General features: G+C 55.6%; 1 protein-coding gene across 6 annotated transcripts in view; it reads right to left on the bottom strand.

The window, feature by feature from the left end:
• TSPAN18 (tetraspanin 18) overlaps positions 1-12392 on the bottom strand; it is a 180838-nt gene that overhangs the window by 25914 nt on the left and 142532 nt on the right. For 5 of the 6 annotated variants that reach the window (XM_081798273.1, XM_081798276.1, XM_081798275.1 and 2 more), the window contains exon 3: positions 1059-1141. The exons of the other annotated variant lie outside the window; for it this stretch is intronic. The gene's annotated coding sequence lies outside the window, so the exon portion shown is untranslated. The remainder of the gene's footprint in view (positions 1-1058; positions 1142-12392) is intronic. 6 annotated transcript variants of the gene reach the window in all.

Raw genomic sequence — 12392 nt, forward strand, 5'->3', positions numbered from 1 at the left:
ATGCCTAGGAAATGACTTGGTAAAGGCATCACTGTTTGGTAGATAAAATCCTTTAAATCTTGGGGCCCAGAGGGATGAAATGTGGGAGTCAACATTGCAGGCAGAGTCGACTTCATGTGAGTTCAACTCCCCCCATGCTCGGGGAGAGCGTGTAGGGGAGCCGGCTAGGTGCTGAGGTTCCACGCAGGGGTCTGACCCAGGGTGAGCATTGGGGGGGTGGGGTGGGGGCTGCTGCCCTGGATCTCATGGTCTCAAGGATCCTGTCGTGGTGCCTGTCATGGTGTCCCCTCACCTGGCCAAGTGACGGCTCTGGGCTCACAGACAGGTGTTTCATCGTACAACGTGACCCCCAGATGCAAGCGACTATTCCTCATACAACGAAACCCAGTGGTTCACAGCTTTAAGGGGATTTAAGGGAAACTTCTCTCTGACACTACTGATCGTGTCACTGGTGGTTTAGAAGCTGGTGCTTGTGTAATTTATGACACCAGCATTTTCCATAACAGAAGTTCTCGGTCATAAGCAGGTAGGGCCCCCTCGCTTTGGAAATGAGAAAACAGGCTGAGAAATGGAAAGGGGGTGCGGCCAAGTCAGCAAACCAGTTAGTGATGGATGTGAGCCGAGCACCCTGGTCTTGAAGGCCAGGTCAGGGCCCTGGGAATACACTCCAGGCTCGGTCTTGTGCTTGTTTATGTTGGTAGCACGTCTCTTCCCTTGTTAGAACGCATGCTTCATAAAGGCGGGGACTTGTTTTGTTCACTGCCTTATTCCTTGAGTCCTGAGCAGTGCCTGGCACACAGTGGGTCCTCAATTCATAGGTCTGAATGAATGAATAGTGGGAAAAGAGAAACGGAGACAGAGAACAGTGCAGATCTCACGAATCAGAGAAACAAAGACAGGTCAGGAAGAGAGGGAAAGACGGAGAAAGACAGACAGCAGGAAGTGACGTGGGTCGAGACAGACAGACTGAGAAAGAACTGAGGACGAGGCAGGGCAGTGTCAGGGGAGAGGGCAGAGGTACACAGGGAGAGAGGGGGCGCCAACTGCTGACTTGTCACCTGGGCAGTTCTTTGGGCGTCAGCAGGACAGAATCTCCCGGCCAGAGGGCCTCTTGTATATTCTTTTATTGGCCCAGCTTGTCCTAGAAGGAGAAAATATTCAATTACTATAGGAAGTCAGTAAGGAGCCGCCACGTTCAAGAAGCTGTTTATGAAAACCTGCCCTACGGATGCACACGGGGCAAGTGCCTGGCTAATCTGGGTCCATTAGCGCTAATGAAAAGCTCTCAGCAGCTGGGCCCACTCCAGCTGGGGAGGCCCGCACGGGGGGCCTGCCCTCTGCCCAGATGGCAGCTCCTGGGTCCTCCCAGGAGCTGTGCGGGGAACCACAGTTTGAAGAGACTCTCGGCTTCTGGCACGGGCTTCGTCTGTGCTGACAGACCGCATGTGGCTGAGGCACTGAGAGGGGGCGGCGGGCCTGGTGAGCCACACACTTGGATGCCACCTGGATGTCATCTGGGCATCTGCAGGGAGGCCTCAGCCGGGAGAGTGACAGCAGGGGCGTGTTCCTCAAACCCCCGCCCCAAGGGAGAAATTGGATGCTGGAAAGCGTTGCTTCGCCTCACAGAAGGATTTGCCAGAAGGCTCCTATAGGGAGCCGGAGCCCAGCCGTGGGAATGAGGGCTTGCTTTCAGCCGTCAAATGGGCCCAGATGGAGGCCTGTGTTCTGCCACACCTTTGGGGAAGCCCACGGCTGGGTCCTGCGCTAGGAGGGCCTGGAACAGTGAGGGGCTTGGGCCGCAGGGGGCGTTCTCATTGCGAGGAAGGGGGAGACTTGGGGGTCTCAGGTGCCAGATGAGATTCCTTCCCGTTCATATCAGTGGAGGGGTGGTGGACGAAAGACTCCTCTCCATCCACGCATGCATCTGCTCGGGAGACACGTATTGAGCACCTACTGTGTGCTGGGTGCCGTGTTAGGAACCGGGGATGCATCTAAGCTCACCCTCTGTGTCGGGTGGTGGCGGTGGAGGAGATTGGAGGAAAGAAAGCGATGACGATAGGGCTGGGGACCCGCAAGGAGGAGGACTAACCGTCCATGGGTGTAACTCCACTCCACTGGGGGCAGTTGGGGGGGGTTCTTGGGGAAGGGGCAGCACAGGGGAGCAAGTCTTGAGGAAGCGTGGAGGCGAGGCTGGGCAGGTGGAAAGGCAAGAGAAGGGGCCTCCCTCCTGAGAGCTCGCTGAGGCCCCCCATACCCCTATTTGGCCTAAACACACGCACACGTGGCAGGCTCGTCAATCGCCTGTCTCTGGATCTGCTGCAGAGAGCTTTGGGCTACACGCTCACACGTGAGCTCCCTGAATGCTCACGACACCTGGAAGTAGGGCTCACGGAGGCACGGCTCTTTACCGAGAGGAAGCCAAGCCCGGCGGGGGAAATGGCTTGTCCAGCATCACACAGCTAGGACGCCTGGGAGCTGGAGTGCAAACCCAGAATGGGGATCAGAACGAGCTCTGAGAGAAAGTGCTTTATCCGCCCGTGTGGGATCACACTGCATCCTCACAGCAGCCCTGCTGGGCGGGCTATTGGCCCATTTTACAGAAGGAAACGGAGACTGACCGATATAAATGGCAAAGCTGAGCATCCTCCTGTGATCCCAGGAGATCCCAGGCAAGGCATCCGAAAAGCCGTACTGGGAGCCAAGAAGGGGAGGGGGGCAGATGCCCAGCCCCATCTGGCCTAAACAGTGATGAATCCCGTGAAATCGGCCCTCGGGCTGAGGGGAGGTTCTTTGCACCCTGGCCCCTACCAGGCAGGACACAACCAGCAGGGTGGGCACGAGGAAGTGGGGGGAGCAGGGAGAAACCCCCTGGGTCCAGGTAACGTCCAAGAGGCTCTGGGCTGGAACTTTGTCCAGGGATGACTCACAGGGCGAGAGGAAGCCAACTCAGGCTCCTTTCTAGAGCTAGGGTCTCTGCAGTTAGGGAAAGGAGCCCCAATTCTAGTTCAGGGGCTGTACCCCATGCCTAGCCCCGCCGCGGGGCTCAGGGAAGTGGGGAGGAGTCAGTTTTCTCCTACCCCTGTTTTTCCCCCACCCCAGCCCAGCCCTGTCCAGCATCTCAGGCTGGCAGTTGTCCTGAGTATGATGTGACCCATTTTCCTCTGGACACTGAGGCTGGAACGAGAGGCCCCGGTGGCACACAAGGCCCATCCAGTGACAAGGAGGAGCCACTGAACTCCGTTTGGCACCTGCCCGCCTCCTCTTTACTGGATATCCCTGCCCCATTGTATGCCGGCTCCTGGGCTGAAACGAGCTTACCCCTCTTTGGGGTTCCAACTGCCCTGAACAACCTCCCATCTCTCTTTGTCCTTCCTGTTCCCCCAGTCATGGCCTGGCTCCCGTTTCCTGACCCAGCAAAGATCTGTGTTAAGGGGAAGCTGGCAAAGGGCAGCCGAGGGGATGCCTGCCACATGCACCCCATCTCAGCTGGGACGGCACTTGCCTTGGCCAGCTCCTCTGAGACCTTCTTCTAGAAAGTCACTAACCCTCCCCTGAGATGCCACGTTCTCCTCTGAAAACAGTGATCCTCAATTTCAAAGTCAAATGTGGTTGTAAGAATTCATGATATGGGGGCGCCTGGGTGGCTCAGTCAGTTAAGCATCCGACTCTTGGTTTCAGCTCAGGTCATGATCTCAGGGTCCTGGGATCGAGCCCCAAGTCTGGCTCTGCGCTCAGCCTGGAGTGCGCTTGAGTTTCTCTCTCTTTCCCTCTCCCTCTGCTCCTCTCCCTGCTCATACTCTCTCTCTCAAATAAATACATCTTAAAAAAAAAAAAAACAATTCATGATATGAAGCACATGAAATTAACTGATATGATATGAAAACCCTTGGAAACCTGCAAAGTACTTTTCCCATGGGGAGCTAGTATTACCAGTAACATCACATAGTGGAAATAAGTGGAGTCATCAGTGGAGGAGGGCATGGGGGAGAACCCTGGGCAAATGGCTTGGTCGGGATAGCTACAAACATCTTTCCCCTATGTGGCCCTAAATTCAAGTTAACTGCTACTATTTTGCAATAACCGACTCTAACGATAACTCATAGTACTGCGTGTTAACCATGGAGCAGGCTTTGCTAAGCATCTCTCCTATGTACTCCTCGCCTACGAGGTCGGTACCCTTATTATCCCGTTTTCTATATGAGGCAGCTGAGATTGAGAGAATGTAATGAACTGGCCTGAGTTTATTCACATGGTTAGTCAGACACGGCCACGATTCAGGCATAAGCCAGCTGGATTCCAGATCAGAGCTCCCAACAAGACACCAGCCCACGGAGAGGACACGCGAAAGAGGAAGAGCTATGCCTTGGGCTCCAAAATTTCCAACCCAGGGCTGCTCTATCCTGAATCAGGCAACCAGGCCAACTCCCAGGGAGCCAGCTAGCATCCTCCCCTGTGCCACCTGGAGGCCCCTGGGGGATGACCCAATCCTGCCATCCCTTGACAGATGGGAGCCCTGAGGCCCAGAGAGGGGCAGAGACGGGTGAGGTCACGCAGTGCCTTGGGGTTCTCTTGTGCAGGCCCCTGCCTGGGCCAGACAGCTTTATTAACCTTGCCCCTCCCACCGCCCCAGATGGCAGTTCGATCCCATCTGCACAGTGAGGGCCCGGGAGGGGTTCTCTGATTAAGAAGAACAGCTCAGTTCATAAATCACTCCTTTTACTCTCACTGCCCTCGGCTCCCAGGCATACTTTCCGGAGAGAAAGAGGAGGAGGCAGGTGGACACGAGCGATGGAGAAGCCCCATGGGAGGAAGCAAATGCAGGTCTGGGCTGGGGTAGAGCCCAGAAGTGTCTTGCAAGCGCCCCAGCCAGGCGAGGGCGCTGTGGGCCAGGGCAGAGCCTTCAGGGTCCCACTGGAGCCACCACGCCCCCAGCAGCCTGGCTTCCCACCAGCAGGGCTCTGCCCCGACAAGCTGCAAGATCTGGGCCAGTCTGCCTCCTGAGCTTCCGTCTCCTCACCTGTAAGATGGGGGTTTTCAGAGCCTTTGTGGCTACCGGGGGGGTGGGGTAGGGTGGGGTGAGTGGGTGGGTGGAATGATGGAGCTAAAAGGGCTTTGGGGCTGCACATCCAGTTCCTTCCTTCCTGCATGCCAGGCCCCTGCTAGTGCCAGCCCTGGGCGTGGGCCAGGGCGCAGACAGCGGTGGCTTTCCTCCCGCAAGGACTCACTCAAATCTAGTGCCAAGCCGTAACCCCACACTTGGAGAGGAGTGTTAACAGCCATCCCAACCGAGTACTCTGGGCCAGCCCCAAGAAGCAAGGGCGGGGCTGGAGGGGGCGCTTATTGCGGGGGGGCCGGGGTGCGAGGAGCACAGGGCCATGATAAGGCGCTGTGTCCCGGGTGCTCACCTAGAGCGATCTTACTCGATCCCACAAAAAGCTAGGCAAAACAGACGATCCCACCATCATTCCCTTTCACAGCCCGGGAAACCAAGGCTCCACGGGGCTAGAAAGGTCCCAGAGCCAGAACCGACACCAGGTTTGCCGGCCTCTGAGCCCTGTGTTTGTTTTCCTTCATCAGGACACGCACGAGGCAGAGGCTTGTCAGGATAAAAATGACCCTTGCCATCAGGTTCAAAGCTGAGGGGGGAGGAATTATTTGCTCGCTGGCTGCCTGCTGGGCCTCCTCCCAAGACAGACAGTCTCGTAAACAAGCAATTGGCCCGAAATCCTGGTGTGCCTGGTGATGGCGCGGACATGGGGACATGGACACAGCTGAGCGGGGGCTCAAATCTAATTAGGCTCCTGGGGGCGGCACTGTGAAGGTTAACCAGGCAGAGCCTGCCAGGGATGCAATGGGATCCTAAAAGACAGCCTCTCCTGCCCCGCCAGACTCACAGAATCGTGAATGTCGAGGGCACAGAACGTCTGATCTGCAGGTCTAGGAAGGTCCCATCTTGAGGGTCCCTGCCACAACCCTTTCCCCTGTCCCAGAACTCCCATGGGCCTGTTTCCATCAGAGAATCTTCAAAGAAGGAAGTGCCTTAGGGAAGGTGACCTCCAAATCTCTCTTTTCACAGCGGATGCTGAAGTCCAGAGGGGGACGGGGTCCTGCCCAAAGTCACACATCACAGCTGGAAGCAGAAGCTCCCGATTTTAAGTCTGCTGCTCTTCCCCGACTCAAGGCAGCCTCCCAAGACTGACATCTGAATTTATTTTGGCTCCTGACAAGACGAGGCACAGACCACCTTGGTGAATCCTCCCGACCACCTGGGAGTTGGGTGCTCTGGATCCACCAATGAAGAAACTGAGGCTCAGAGAGGTGAAGTCACTGGCCGAAAGTCACACAGTAGGTTGGAAGAATGGTTAGGACAGACAAAGCAGAATTCCTGTCCTTCTGCCCTGGCTGTCTTCCAGAGCTATGGCTGTAGGGACTTTGGGCCTGCTGATGCCCACAGTGACCCTTGCCACAATGCACACTTCCCATTCCCTCCATGGACCTGGGCTGGACTGAAGCCACAGAAGATGCTCATCCCAGACACAGGACAATGGGTCCATCCTCCTGCCTTGGCGGTCCGACGGCCTGTTTGCAAAGGCCTCTGGGGACAAAGGCTCTGCGCCCTCTTGCAGAGACTTTCACTTGCCACGGTCAAGGTGCTGAAGGCAAGGCAACCAATTTGAACTTGTACGTGAGCAGAGAGGAGCGGTCATTCCGTGCACTGGGCACAGGATTTGGCCTCAGGACAGCAGAATCCAAGGGCTGGGAGGGACAAAGGCAGGGCAGAGTGCCGATGCCGGCCCTCCTCCCAAAGCCAGTCCTGCCCTGTCCTCAGGCCTCCCTGAGCCTCAGGGAAAGGTTCCCTGACTGTCAGCCCTGGGACCCAGGGAAAGGGAGGCGGGTGGAGGAAATGAGCGGACATTCCAAGCAAACAAGGCTCCCAGGCTCCAGGGGACATCCTTGTGGGGCTATGACAAGGACACTTGGGTTCTGGGAGACGGTGTGGGTACCAAGCGGATGAGAAAGAAAGCCAGCCTTCCAGTGAGGGAGCAGACAAGAGATTTTAATCCTCTGGAAACCCTCCTGCCTTTGGAGAGAGCCTGGGGCTCGGTGGGCGGGAACATCTCTTCTGCTTCCCCCAGAGATCTGAAATGGAACTGAATACAGGGAAGGAGGTGCTCGGGGCGTGGCTGGTGTCCGCTGGTCAGGGGTGGGCGCTCTGGGCCTCTTGGCCACCCACCCCAGCCTCGAGTCGTGTTCAAGGAGCAGAGTCCACACAGAGACCAGGAGGAGCCTGCAGGCCCGGCGTCCTCGTCAGGCTCGCTTCCTGAGGGGCACCCACAGGATGAAGTGTCGGGGGAACAGCCCATCCTTATCCTTATGGTTTTCTAGCACATCTGTGCCAGCTAGAGGGAGGCTTCTCCAGAAAGGAGGTCACCCCCATCCAGTAGCCAAGGACACCCGTCCAAGGGCACACCGCCCAGTCAGGGCTGGATGACATCGACCAGACCCCCAGCCTGGGTGTTCCCTGCCACACATTGGGGGCAGCCGTGGCACCTGCTGGGGGTGGCCTCAAAACTCCGCCCAGGGAAAGCCCACAGAAAAGGTGATGTGGCCGTGGCAGGAGCCACAGGATGCTGGCTCTAGGACTGGAAGGGGCAGGGAAGGGGGACACCCGATGTGTTGTCTGAACATGTTGTCAGCCCTTTCCCACGAGACAGAAGCCCTTGGTGGCCAGAGCCATGTCTCCTGCCTCCTCTGAGTCCCTTCAGAGGATACACAGGGTACTGGCTGGAATATTATCGATCTAATAACTGCTCCTTCTTCCCACGTGCCAGGGATGGTGCTGAGCACTGTCCCCAACACCACCTTCAATAGGCCAATTATTTCTGAGTCACCGGGGAGTTCACTGAGGCTCAGAGAAGGTGAGTGAGCATCCCACAGTGGCCCAGCTGGCTTCTGACCCCAGAAGGCACAGTGCTAGGTGCTAGAGCACCTACCAGCTGACCAGCTCTTAGACCACACTAGACAGAGCCAGTGAGCAAGAGAAGCCCGCAGGCCCGAGTCCTGGGTTCAAGTCCAGGAAGTTCTGTGTTGCCTGCCCTCTCTCTAACCCTGAGTCCTTCCGCTGTTTCCTCGGCCAACTGCATCTCTAAGCCTCAGTGGGGAGGAGGAGCCCCCAGCCCTCCCTCTTTTCCCACATTTCATCCCGCCCTCAGGGCCTGGAGCTGCAAGAGACCCTTTGAAAGACTTGGTAATCCATCCCAAAATATGCAGGGCTGTTGCTGGGGCAACCTGGTTGCTGCACAGCCCGGATTTAAATATTTAATGGCTTCTGAAGTATGAAGGGGGCCTGGGAACAGGGCAGGAAAGGGCACAGGTCTGAGCCCCGGGCGGGGCGGGGGCGGGGGGAAGGAGTGGGGGAGCCCTGGCAACTCCTCCAGAGAGGCCCCCGCCTCCCATGTGGAGGAGGGCGCTGAGGGCTCCAGGCTGTGGCTGCCCCTAATGTCCCACAGGATAACACAGATTGTGACTGGGACCCAGGCAGCGGGTGAGACCCAGAATTCCACCGGTAGGGGTGATGGGGGGAGGTGACGGGGGGAGTTCTCTTTTGCAGGTGAACAAGAGAAACGAATTTTTTTCAAAAGGGCCTACTGTACAGTGGACGCCGTGTGAAGTTCTTACCTTCTGTCCTTTGAACCTCACTATCATCCTATGGGGCAGGCCTAGTATTCCTAATTCACAGCTCAGAAAAGTGGGATCAGAGACGTGCAGTGACTGGCCCCAGGACACACAGCTGCTAAGCGGCAGACTTGAACCCAAGGCAGTGGGCTCCAAAGCCGGTGCTTTTTCTGTCAGGAGCCAGGGCCAGAAGTGCTGCTTAAACTAGTAACAGCAATGGCTAGCGTGTATGAAGTCCATTCTATGGGCCAGGCACTGTGCTAAGGGCTTTGCGTGTTCTAATTCACTTAACCCTTACGACGACACTGGGAGGTAGGCACTGTTACCCCCATTTTCCAGATGTGGAAGCTGAGGCCCCAAGAGGGGAAGTAAGACACCAGGATCACAGGTAAGCGGGGGAGGCTGGATTCAGGCCTCCACAGTCCACTCCGGAGCCAGTACTCTTCATCTAGTTCTTCTTCGTCTTTTTTTTTAATATTTTTTTTATTTTTAAAAAAGATTTTATTTATTTGACAGAGAGGGTGGGAGAGCACAAGCAGGCGGAGCAGTAGAAGGAGAGGGAGAGGCAGGCTCTCTGCCATGCAGGGAGCCCGATGCAGGGCTCGATCCCAGAACCCCGGGATCATGACCTGAGCTGAATGCAGACGTTTAACCATCTGAGCCACCCAGGCGCCCATCATCTAGCTCTTCTTACCCCACATTTAGAAATGTGTATAACAAAAACAACAAGTTAATTAACTGAAGTCAAACTTAAAATCCTTTTTTTGCCCTGGCGTTTTGTCCACATCCTCCAAAGCTGGATAGGATGGCAAGAAGAAATTCTTCCAACAACTTAGCAATGAAGATGAGTCAGCTTGAGGCTTGCTTTCATTGACTTGCTCTACACACAAGCCACGTGCACATAAACCCACACAGACTGCAACGTGACGGCCACACAGACATGTGCTCACAGACAGACCCACGTGCACAGACAAATGTACAAACATATACCCAGACACACACAAATAGACACCCGGACAGATGTAGCCACACACCTATGTACACACACGGAGGCACACGTGTACATATTTGTGCACGCACACACACACACATACTCACAGATAGGGCCACCGGGCACTTTCCGCCTGATTGAACTAACTATAGTGTCAGGAAAAAGACATCCAAAGTCATCCGGCCCACGCCTCTGCCAACATCAAGAATAGCTGGAACAGGCAAACCGATCTGATCTTATTCTTAAATATCTTCAGTAAGGAGGATAAACCCCACGACTTCATTCTGATGTCTCCTCAAGTAGGGAAGTTCCTCCTGGCATCTAAGCAAATTCCATCCTGCTTGACATTAATCACAGCACAACGCTTTCCCTCAATACTCTGCTTTACAGCTCCCAAAGCCTTCCTAAGCTTACACTCTTGCTTCATCCTCACAACCATCCAGCAAGGCAGGGCAGAGATGATTTTAATTTATGGGGAGTAGGGCCCAGAGGGTTAAGGAGCTTGCTTGAGATGACACAGATACTGTTCAAGGTGGGCTTCCGTCCCAGTTGTCGGGCCCTCCCTTTGGCTGCTGATTTCACCTTTGTTTCAATGACCCAGTTTGCTGTCAATGTCACATCAATTTCACTCCTCTCCTCTCTGTCTTGAGCTTCCTTGTATCTCAGCCTGTGTTCAGTGAGGGGACTTCACTGGCCCTGGCTCACTTCCAACCTGCCTCTGTGATGCCTGGTGCAGCATGGAGAGGAGACCCCTCAAAGCTGGGTTATCCTGGGTGATCCCAAAGCTTCCCCACCCTGAGTTAACAGGTTTCGTGTACTGGGGCAGACGGGTGAGGCTTCCCCCCCCTTCTCACTCACCAGGGCAAGAATCCCTGAACTCCCCCACACACCCCCCTCCCCAGGACCCAGGAACTGTCGCTGGAGCAGAAATCAAGCCTGCTCCCTCCCCCTCCTAGCCTCCTCTCCATGGGGGTCACTGCCCCAGTTACATTTGCTTGGCAATAAATATTAAGAGTCAATGGGTCTCCCAGGGCAACTGCACTGAGTCTAGTCACCTGGCCCGAATTAGGGAGGCCACAACCCCTTCCCATAAAGGGAATGCTACAGGTATTTGCAGCTCAAGTTCTGGAGGGCAAACAACAGAAAAACCAAGAGACACCATGTCAGAGCTCCTGTCTGGCTAAGAAAAGCCTGCGAGGAAATGAATCAAAGGAAAATCTGGGGCGGGGCCTGAGCTGATGGACAGGCAGGAGTCAGAAAGCCCTGTTTTCTTTCCTCCCCATAAAAAATCATCCCAGCTGCTCCTAGGATGCAGGTCTTAAGGGATGCAGGTCAGGGGTCGGGGAGGGAAAGAGCTGGGCTTGGGTGGAGACAGGGACAGGGAGTAAGGAGGGGTGGGGGCTCAGACAAAGGGGAACGAAGGCATCCTCCATCCTCCCCAGAAGCCTGGTCATCAACTCCACCAAATATCATTATTTCCAGGCCAGGAAAGATGCTGGCAATCCCACCCAGAAGCCTCGGGGATGAGCAAGTATTCAGTCTTATGGAGCACCAGGAGAAGATTTCTACTTCCTTCTGACAAAATAATAATAATGAAAAATAAAACTTCTTCAGGTCCTGGTTTTCCCATCTGTCCAATGGGACAGACATCCCTACCTTGTGCTCTTCCCGTGAGCTGGTGCTGGGCAGGATGGGAGACCTAGGGAAGGGGACAGGAGGGGATCTGCCAGGGACTCATCTGGAGCAGAGGTGGCAACTTTTTCCTTAAAGAGCCAGACGGTAAATATTTTAGGCTTTGCAGACATATTGCTTCTGTCACAATGATTCAACTCTGCTTTGTTGGAGAAAGTAGCCACAGATTGCATGTAAAGGAATGGTCCTGGCTGGGGGCCAACACAAGTTTATTTACAAAAAAAGACGAGGCAGGATTTGGCTCACTGATTGTGGTTTGTGGAGCCCTGACCCTAAGGAGTATTTAGGGAGTGACCCTGGGTCAAAGCAGCAGATTAGAAGTGAATGTGGTTCCCCCTGTTGTACAGGGAGCAGAGAATGGGAGAGAACAGAACTGGGTGTTCAGAGAACTGGGTTCCAGCCCTGTGTCCAGGCTGTGCAGCTTCTGCCAATTCCCAACACCTCCCTGAGCCTCAGCGGCTTCACTGTGCACACAAGGATAAAGATGGAAGCGCCTCCCCAGCTTACGGGGAAGGTCCAAGGGGGGCCGTGTGGGTGGGGGGCAGTGCCCTCAGCAATCAGCAAACCCTGGCCGGGAGGCTAAGTTAACCACAGCAGGCAGGGCTCTGGCTGTGCCCCTGGCAGCTGGTAAGGGGGGCATGCCAGGGTCTGAACAGCCCTGGGGGGAGCTTTCCCGCAGAAGGGGCTGGAGGAGTTGGAGCCGGTTACCCTCTGATGCCAGGGCCTGGCCCTACTTCCCTGTCCAAATCCTGGAATGCATCCTTTGTCAAGCGCTCTTTGGAGCGGGGACTCCCCTGTACCAGGGCTGCCAGAGGGCCAGGAAGGCTGAGCCCTTGACCTTGGCCCTGCTACTGCTGAGTCTGGCACACGGAGACACCATGTCCGGCCAGCCCTGGTGGGCCTGCCTGCTGCAGGTCTTCCGTGGTTCTAACGAATGGCAGATGACCCAGGCAGAGCCTATTATAAGCCAAAGATGAGCTCTTTGATTAGCCTCTTGTGCCTGGGAAGGCCTCCTCCCTCTCCTGGTAAGGCC

The sequence above is a fragment of the Leptonychotes weddellii genome, chromosome 11 (genome assembly GCF_054177405.1).
Source record: "Leptonychotes weddellii isolate Sample4059 chromosome 11, ASM5417740v2, whole genome shotgun sequence".
NCBI classification, from domain to species: domain Eukaryota; kingdom Metazoa; phylum Chordata; class Mammalia; order Carnivora; family Phocidae; genus Leptonychotes; species Leptonychotes weddellii.